Below are 10,664 nucleotides of genomic sequence, written 5' to 3'. Positions count from 1 at the left end.
TAACTCTAATGGTACATAAAGCTTTGTCATTTTTACTCTCCAATTCACAGCAAATATTCACTCTTATTCTTAAGGAAAGATCTGAGCCTAAGCTTTGCTCGATTTCTGATTCTTACGTGGGTTCAAGATGCATATACAAGTTACAAATACATTTAAAATTAAATCATGATTCTTTGAATATATCAAAAGTCATAGTACAAGTTGAGAGATCACAAACAAGCCAAGTATGTCAAAGATAGGTCATGGACAATTAAGTGCCACAAAAATAAAAGTACATGCAAGCAAATTACAAAAGACCTCACGGTATTCACCACCCCTACTATCATAGGCAGTAACAAAAGGAGAAAATCATAAGCCTAGTTAGGGGAAAACTAGAAGGATCCATGATACCAAGCCACATTATTTGAATAATTATAAATTCCAAATTCCATCCAAAATCTAAGCCACTTTTTAAGTCCTTAGTCTAAAACTTCCAACGAATACGAGCTTTCCTTACTAAATTCAAGATGAAATTCTTATACCGGCTAGGGTATTGAGTCAAACCAAAAGAAATGCAAAAGTGTCTCATTTCAATCTCAACTACATTCCACTTCTCTCTGGTCAATATCGTCCCACATTTGATTAAAATATTCTCCATCCGATGTCTCACTTCTTTTACTACCCGAACTAGACGCCCGTTGACCTCTTACACTTGCTCTCACAAAACATTAACCCGTTCTTATTCCCCACAAATGGAGATCTCAAGTCCAATACAAAAATCCTTCGTGCTCTGACCTTTGCCATCAGAACTTATCTCAAAACCACTCATGATTTCTATTCACATCGTAATACACGAGATTATATCCCTTCCTAAGTCACAAGTATTCCCTCAGGAAAAGTATTTAGTACTCAAGTACAAGAATCCAAAACTAAGAGAATTTACAACTCAGGCCGTACGCTCCCAAGTGCAAATCAATAAAGTTTAAGATTCCTACCTGACGTATATCTCTATCTACCTCAAGTATCATGATAAAGGTTTTACGCTTACCGCTTCCGCACAAGAAGAGTACTTTGTCCTTTATATATATTCACGTAATTGGGACCATTTCACCACTTGGCCCAAGCTCACTCTGTGCAAAAACCACGCGAAACTACTCTGATTTTTATCCCTACAAGTAGCCGCTTAACTTTCAAACCAGTCCCACAATCCGGCATCCTAAACTTTTAAGCCTAGGATACACTATAAAGATCTGAAGCCTAAGCTCTGATACCAACTGTGACGCTCCCACTTCTCCCAAGGGCGAACCCAAGGGTATCCGCAGGACGCCTACCTAGCTCTCGCCAGGACTCGAGACAAATCCAATTCAAACCTAGTCTAATACTAACAATGAAAGTCAGAATAAAGGTACGAAATCATTTCCATACATAAATATCCAGTCTTACATCATAATTTCAAATTTACAATCATTTTTCCCAAAATATACAACCTCCAAAATGTCTAGTCGATTACAATTACAACACTAATACAAAAGTGCCTCAAGTCGGCATTTGCTTAACTCCCTCCAATCGGGTTCCTGTTAAGGAAAACAAACTAATGGGATGAGCCAATACTCAGTGAGGCCAAGAAACACACATGCAAACATGTAATCCAAGTAGCCACAAATTACATAGTAAGTAAAGCTATAAGTTCGAATAATTCACATTTCGAATAGGAAAAAAAAAATAAACAGAAACAATTCAAGGATACTGCAGCTCTCAGGAGCTAAATTCCACGTAGTCCAGTCGAAGTCTTGATCACATCTCATGTTGACACTCCGTCAACCACATAAGTATCAAATCCGTAGATACACCACTTTACTTCGAATCCCGTCACCGTTACACCCCCTTACCAGGCCCGCTCATCAAATTATTTGATAATACTCGAGTATATCATGGCAGTACTGCACGAGTAATGCCGAGCAAGATCTCTCCAATAGATCATGCTCTACGAATATCTCATGGTTTGCTAAGCTTATCGACCAAGTCCATGCTGGCTCGATTCGCAAAGTTAGCCAACGAGTTTGGGCGTCCCCCGAATATGAATACGAATACGAATATAAGTCGATGAGCAACGCTCAAATCGACGATTCCAAATAGGAATCACATATACGAATCATATCCACATTACTAAGTACAAGTCGAATATGAATTCACATAGCCAAATACGAATATAATTTCATTTGAAGGAGAACGAGTGCGGTAAAGTACACATTCGTCTCACAAAGTTCAAATTCGTATAACGGATAAAAAACGGTTAATCACTTAGCAACAAATTCATGCACTTGACACTCACCAATCGAAACAAGGGAGTAAGTGCATAAACGAGCCTTTAGGTGTTCCCCTCGAGATCCTCTTGAAGGTCTCCTTGAGCACCTGAGCAAATAGTAATTGTCTATTACACACTATCGCTTAAAATCCCTAATTATCGAGGAAGATTGCACACTTGTACAATCTAAGAAAATTTCACGAAAATGAGCCTTAATTACTCGTAAATCGAGACTCAAAAATGGGGTTTTAAAACACAAGTGAAATCTGATTTTCATTTTGAAATCAAGTGTAAAACGATTTAGCAATATCGAAGGAAAATAGAGAGTTCGCAACCCTCAATTTCCTTTAAGTTCGGAAATTTCAGATTTGTCACCCATAATTTGAAAAATTGTATCTCATTCTCTATAAGTCCAGAATTGGAAAACTTGGTACCGTTGGAAACCTCTTAGAAAGTACTAAAAGTTTTTATAAGACAATTTTCCATGATTCCAAACGGAAGATATCCAAAATTTAGCTCAAAGTTGCTGTACTGGGGCATTGAAGACAGATTTAGGTTGGTTTTTGGCCAACTTTGAAAATTTGGCAAAATTCACTTGATCCGAACTAACCTCTGAAATTTGGAACTCCATTAGAGTTGCAATCTAAGTTTAAAACAAAATAAACGGAACAAGATTCGGAGTTTTGAGCACCAAGATATGGTAGCTCAAAGTTACTAAAATTTCCTTGTTAATCAAGGGTTTTCCAACTCAAATCATGAACTTTGGAAGTTTAGTTGAGCAACGAAACGGACTCGGAAAGGCACCAAATTTAGTATGAATATACTACCATATAAGGGCCACTCCCTTGCCAAATTTCATAGAAAAATATGTACGAAAAATTAGTTAACGAGACCGTTGAAATCACAAGAAGTTCTAAGGCTAAGCTGCCTTTGAACTTTCGTTTTGCCGTTTTCAAACATTCGGCCAAGAACATCTCAAATATGGTCCATTCCAGTAGATAATGTCTAAAATATTCCCAAGGTACATTTGATAGGTGATTTACACCAAGAAGTTTCGGATAACAAGTCCCAAAGCATCGTTAGTTTCAAATCTGTCCAAATGCATGGTTTTCCTTCACAAAATCAGTTTCGAATTTTTATCATAAATCACTCAATTCATCTCGGAATTGAGCGTGGTTGGTGGCGTTGGAAAATAGATTCATAAGGATACATTTTCTCAGAATAAACCATTTTCAAAATCTGTCCATAACCAGCTCATACGTGAGCATCAAATCACAGTTCATAATCTGCCTCCCTGTGACAAATGAAACAGGACAGAAATTTTCAAACGAATGGTTTGTCTCACTTGAGTGGAACCAGAATATGAATTTTATACCAAATAAAATCTGGGAATGTCTAGTTTCCAGTGCCACAAACGGCACTCGATTCCGACATCGGAGCGATGAGTTATAGCCGAAACAAAAACACTGCCGGGGTGAATACGGGAATATTTTCCAGATTTCTAAGCTTTCGTAAATCCAACATTTGGGTGACCAAATCAAGTTATTTTTCAATGAAACTTTTTACACACTCAATATAACATGTAAACAACATAAAAAAGCCATTAGAACCTCAAAATTTCGCACCAAAGTGCTAGAACAAAGCAGGGGCAAAATGGTCACTTTTGGTCATTGCACCATCCTTGAGTTTCTATCAACAACCCAACATTAATCCACTAGTTTAAGCACTAAATAAACATTATTACCATCAAAACATAAAAAATAAGTCCATATATCCAAGGTGGGAGTTCATAGAGCCCACACAACCAAATTTTCCTCAAAATAATGCTACCCACTAACATGCATGAGTATATATGAGCACTAGAACTTCCATAAACCAAGTTTTCAAGGTTTGATCGTTACCTACTTCACTTGGTGTGCAAAACAGAAATTTTCAATCCTCTCCTTGGCCAAGAAAACCGTGAAAAGCAAGCTCTTTTCCTAGCTTAGTGTAGTCTCCAAGTGATTAGCAAATGCCATGGTGAAATTTGGTGTGATTTGGTGGAGGATGTAGTGAAGATTTCGATGAAGGAAAAATGAAGAACTTTGGTGGGTTTTCTTCTTGAGGTGCACGGCTGTCTTAGAGCAAGAAAATGAGAGTGTTGCACGTCACTTTAGATGATGAATTGAAGGGTTTTGATCTAGTATGATGCACCCATGAGAAGTTTAATATTTTGTGGCCCATAATGCTCCAAAAGTCAACTAAGGATAGTGCGCGTACACGCGCGCTCCGTGCTCGATTCCTCTCGGGTTTATTTCACTAGTGCACTAAATCTCTAATGCACTTGTATACATACTATTGTTATTCACTATTAATAGTAGTTTAAAAATAATGGCCTTAAGTCCCTCAATTAATCGCGCGCGTAAAAACGCGTACATCCGATTTAAGCGCGATATAGTGAAATTTTCAAGAAATTCTTATAACGATAGTATAACTAACTAATAATTGAACACTTAAACATAAATATGCCTATTTTAAGACTAATATACATGTCTCCAATTTTTCAAGCTCATTGTACTCTCAGATCGGCTATTGTCTCCAAACGCGTATTCACTATTCTCACTTAATGAGCTTCCAAAAATTAAATTTTGAAACTAGCCACTTTAAAAATATAATTAAGTTATAGACCCATGTAATTAGGTCTAAAGAGCTTAGAAAATAATATTCGGAGTAAATGACCAAGTAAATAATTAAATAAGCTAGAAATAGGAAATTTAAATAAGTAAATTTTGCGAGTCCTCACATGAGTCGAGTATTAATTCCTCAATTAATCTTTCTTAATCTACCATTGGTCATACTTAACTCTCCAATATTAATACACTCCCGATTCATGTATAGTCTCGAAAGACGTGCACTCGTGGTTTCGAACTAGACGAATTTTTCAAAAAGTGAATTTTCCAACAAAACGCTTTAAAAATATAAAAGAGGCGTTGTTCCATATAAATGGATTTTAAATGGTCGAAATAAATAATTCGGAGAAAATGAGTAAATAAATATTTAAGTAACCTTGTAATATTCGATAAATAAGAAAATTTTCGGGTCCTCACATCCTCCATTCCTTAAAAGGAATTTCCTCCTTGAAATTCACACCTAGGACAATATCATATTCCTTAAGAGTTATACTTATCAAATCGATCAACAACTTACACTTTCCAACCCATATCTCACAATTTCTATTCATCCAATTAGCAATCAACTTTAGTTTCCCAATAGGCGTTTTGCTTCCAAGTTGTAGAACAAGTGATCTCACTTTACTTATACCATTCATGAAACTAGGGTTTACACAAGAATAATTGGCTCCAGGGTCAATTAAAACTCCAAAAGATTCAATCTAGTAGTTCAAAACTCGAATAGAGTGATATATTGTCAGTAGAAGATTAAACTTACCAAAATTTTCGGACTTAATTTGTCCAAATCGAGTCAATCATAGCATGCGAGATAAAATCGAGGGTTTTAATGTATTTTGGATATGTATGTGGCAAAATGTAATTCAAAATTTTAAAACTAGAGTTAAAGATACAAACTTTTCTTTAAGGCCCGAAACTAAATTTTCTTAATCAGAAATTTCAAATAATATTTTTACCACAATCATCAATACGTTTAAGAATTCTTCAAATAGTTTTAAGAAGATCAATCATGCAACTCAATGCGTGGATACTAAAACACATTTATAATAAAATAACATATACAGGGAGGATATTTCAAAAATTCTCTCAAAGTTTTAAGTTAAGAGCTGCATTTGAGTAGACGTATATTTTCGAAAACACTTTTAAGAAAGATAAATAAACATGCAAGTTCATATATGCATAAACTTCGATCCAACGCCTTTATCACCTTTCACTTCTAATGGAAGAGCTAACTCTAATGGTACATAAAGCTTTGTCATTTTTACTCTCCAATTCACAGCAAATATTCACTATTATTCTTAAGGAAAGATCCGAGCCTAAGCTTTGCTCGATTTTTTATTCTTACGGGGGTTCAAGATGCATATACAAGTTACAAATATATTTAAAATTAAAGCATGATTCTTTGAATATATCAAAAGTCATAGTACAAGTTGAAATATCACAAACAAGCCAAGTATGTCAAAGATAGGTCATAGACAATTAAGCGCCACAAAAACAAAAGTACATGCAAGCAAATTACAAAAGACCTCACGGCATGCACCACCCCTACTATCACAGGCAGGAACAAAAGGAGAAAATCATAAGCCTAGTTAGGGGAAAACTAGAAGGATCCATGATACCAAGCCACATTATTTGAATAATTATAAATTCCAAATTCCATCCAAAACCTAAGCCACTTTTTAAGTCCTTAGTCTAAAACTTCCAACGAATACGATCTTTCCTTACTAAATTCAAGATGAAATTCTTATACCGGCTAGGGTATTGAGTCAAACCAAAAGAAATGCAAAAGTGTCTCATTTCAAGCTCAACTATATTCCACTTCTCTCCAGTCAATATCGTCCCACACTTGATTAAAATATTCTCCATCCGATGTCTCACTTCTATTACTACCCGAATTAGACGTCCATTGACCTCTTACACTTGCTCTCACAAAACATTAACCCGTTCTTATTCCCCACAAATGGAGATCTCAAGTCCAATAAAAAAAACCTCCGTACTCTGACCTTTGCCATCAGAACTTATCTCAAAACCACTCATGATTTCTAATCACATCGTAATACACGAGATTATCTCCCTTCCTAAGTCACAAGTATTCTCTCAGGAAAAGTATTTCGTACTCAAGTACAATGTTAGGACCCGTGAATTTTTTTATTTTCTAAACTTCATTTTGTTTAATTGCATGCTTTTCTGCATTTTCTTTATTAGGAAAATTTTTCCAGATAATTTTTATGTGTAAATATAGTTTTTAGATGATTTTTCTAGTATCGGTTAGTTTTTGAGAAATTAAGAGCGTATACCGGATGTGGGACCCGTTAGTGCGGAAAGTTCAGAAAAATTCAGCCATTTAGGTTAAGTGTTGGATACCGGGTTTATTTTAGCAGGTGTTAAGAGATAATTAGAGGTTACTCAATGGATGAGAGGTGGAGAGACAAAAGGATAGATATGCTTTAATGGTAGTGACAAGTGTCACTTGGTGGTTAAATTTTACCTTTGACCACTATTCACTACTTTACCAATTTAACCAATGTAACCAAAATTGACCCAAAATCAACTTCATTTCAAGCTTATAGTGGCCGGCCCTCATAAGGAAGAAAAGAAAAGAAAAGCTCTCCAATTTCTTGCTCTAACCTTGCTCAATCCAACAAACCAACCGTTTGATCTTGACTTTCCTCCATAAAAGTCACTTGCTTAGGAAGATTGAAGGTAGTGGTGGAGTGATTAGAGAGGGCAAAGGACTAAGCCATCACCTTTCTTGATATTTCAAGGTATCATGTCTAGCAATCCTTTCTTTGTTCTTGATTATGTTAAATTAGTGACTTGTGATGGCTAAAGAGATGTTTTAGTGGAAGATTTCATGATTTTGGTTGAGATTGGTGAAATTTTATATGTATTCATGATTTTTCTGTTTTCATATGATTAATATTGTGTGGCCATGGATGATGGTTGGGAATGGTTTAGAATGAAGCCTTAGGGTATAAATTGAGACTATTTGCGGAAAATTTCCGTTTTGAAAGGAAATTTCAGAAATTAGGGTTGCAATTGAACCCATTCTGCCCGGTACTGTTTCCCCTAGTTAGAGGTCGAATTAGCCTTGGGTTAAAACATAAAAGTTGTAGAGAATGATATTTTAGAGTTTTTTTACAAAATTTCAACTCAATCGGAGCAACATACCCTGTGAAAAGATGGAAATACCCCTGATGCCCTGTTTCTATCCGAAACTGATAATCAGCTTCTATAATTGGTTATTTTGACTGGGAATACTACTGATTTGGGTGTTGATGTCTTCTTAAGAATTATATCCTTGTATCTTAGATTTCAAATGGCTTTAGAATCACTTGAATTGGAGTTGTATGTGCTGAGATATGACTGAATGAATCAGGACTGCCACAGTAAACTTCGAACTGGAAAATCTGAGGTTGTTTTGGTAAACTTGACCTAGTTAGGGTGAGAACTGAACTAAGTAGTCTTCATCAAAGTTATAGCCCTCTGTCTTAGCTTCGAAACGGTATAACTTGTACTTCAATCCAATAAGCATGGTTTCAGTTAGGTCCGATACGCTAAGTAGCGGTGAATCTGCCTTTTTGGTCTCATAGTTTGAAGTTTATTTCCGATCATTTTCCTGGTTAAATCTTGTACTTGAATGACTTTGAGCCTATTGAACGGCTGGTATGATGAATTTATATTGTGTATGACTTTGGGATTGATTGAGAAAAATAATGAAACCATAAATGGCTGGAAAATAGATAAATACAAAGGGCGTGCTGCCCAAATTTACACTCGAGGATTAGGTAACGATTTGAGAGTGAGTACCATATAAACCATCTAGGATATTTGCGTCCTCTCTTCTCGAAGTATATAAGTTCGAATCTGGCGAAAACTTGTACACTTGGAAAAATAACATTTACGACTAATAGAAATACATTTTCTTCCTTTCTTCGACTCAAATGGATATTTCAAAGTTTTTCGAGCAAGCATAAGTTTTCCAAATATTTTACTCATGTCCTTCGGTTTAAATGTACTCTTTTCACTTCCAAAATCACATTTATAGTTTGTACTAGTGGTATTTGAATTGTCTTCAATTCACCTGACTCTTGTTGGAGGAACTGTAATATTTTCTCTTGATTAACCTTAGGGTTCATCGGTGATTGAGAGTGTTACCCGGAAAGATATTCGGGACATTATTTTGCCTTAATAAGTGAGTGTACCACTCCCCTCACTTGTTGTATAACTCGGTTTCTGTACATGCAATCTGTGATATGAATGACTGAACTATCTGTTTATTTTGTTTGAGACGAGGGTGTACTTTATCACACTCGTTCTCTTGTCTGTTCATATGCCAATTTTTGGTGCGAATCTGAATCTGTTATCTGTATCGGTATTCGTATCTGTATCTGTTCTGACGTCATTTGGAAGCTTGTATCCAACGACCTTTCTGTGACCTCTGAGCTCAAATCCTGTGGCGAAGTTACTCGAGTCGAGCCGGCAAGGGCCTGGTCGATTAGATAACGATCCACAGTAGTCTGTTCTAGGGATCTTTGGGTATTGAGACCCTTGATTCCGGTATACTCGAGTATTACCACTTCTGTTCTGTTCAGCGTTCGGGCCCGGTAGGGGTATGTTTGGTGGACGGTAAATTGGTGTAAAGTGGGGTCTACGGATATGTTGGTTCTATTTACGTTGACGGAGAGTCAACGGGTTCGGATCAAGTACTGCAGATGGAAATTTGGTTCTTGAGAACCACCTGTATCCTTCCCTTTGAATCATTGTGTCTAATCTATTCTCCTTTATATCTGATATATGTATCTGATTGGTTAAACGTGAAAGGCCATGATTTTACCCCTATATGTTTGGTACCTCATTGAGCGAAAGCTCACCCTTTCCTGTTACCTTTATTTTCCTTACAGGGAACCACTCCTTGGAACTGTGACTTGGAAGTATGAGTTGAGCTAGTTTAGATATTTTGTATTGCTCCTCAATGGTTGGAAACCCTAATTGTATTTTGTGTAGTACGAGTATCTCGGATTGAACTGTATGTTAAATTGTTCAAGACTCCAATGTACATGTATGTATAAGTGTTTAACCTTATCTATTAAATGTATTCCGTTGAGACTATGAGTTTATGGTGTGGTAGGCATGTTCTCACCTTAGTAGTCTCCGATTGTTCATTTTCTTTGGGTCCTATCGCGCGTACTATATTGGGTTTGTGTAATCGACTCCGTAGTCCTGGCGAGAGTTGGGCAGGCGGTCCGCCGAACCCTTTGGTTCGCCTTAGGGGGAGGTGGGGCTGTCACATACAAGAATCCAAAACTAAGAGAATTTATAACTCAGGCCGTACGCTCCCAAGTGCAAATCAATAAAGTTTAAGATTCCTATCTGACGTACATCTCTATCTACCTCAAGTATCATGATAAAAGTTTTACGCTTACCACTTACGCACAAGAAGAGTACTTAGTCCTTTATATATATTCACGTAATTAGGATCATATCACCACTTGGCCCAAGCTCACTCTGTGCAAAGACCGCACGAAGCTACTCTGATTTTTATCCCTACAAGTAGCCACTTAATTTTCAAACCAGTCCCACAGTCCGGCATCCTAAACTTTTAAACTTAGGATACACTACAAAGATCTGAAATCTAAGCTCTGATACCAACTGTGACGCCCCCACTTCTCCCTAAGGCGAACCAAAGGATATCCGCGGGACGCCTGCCCAAC

Source organism: Coffea eugenioides, chromosome 8 (assembly GCF_003713205.1).
Source record: "Coffea eugenioides isolate CCC68of chromosome 8, Ceug_1.0, whole genome shotgun sequence".
Classification (NCBI taxonomy): Eukaryota; Viridiplantae; Streptophyta; class Magnoliopsida; order Gentianales; family Rubiaceae; genus Coffea; species Coffea eugenioides.
This window is presented reverse-complemented; position numbering follows the sequence as displayed.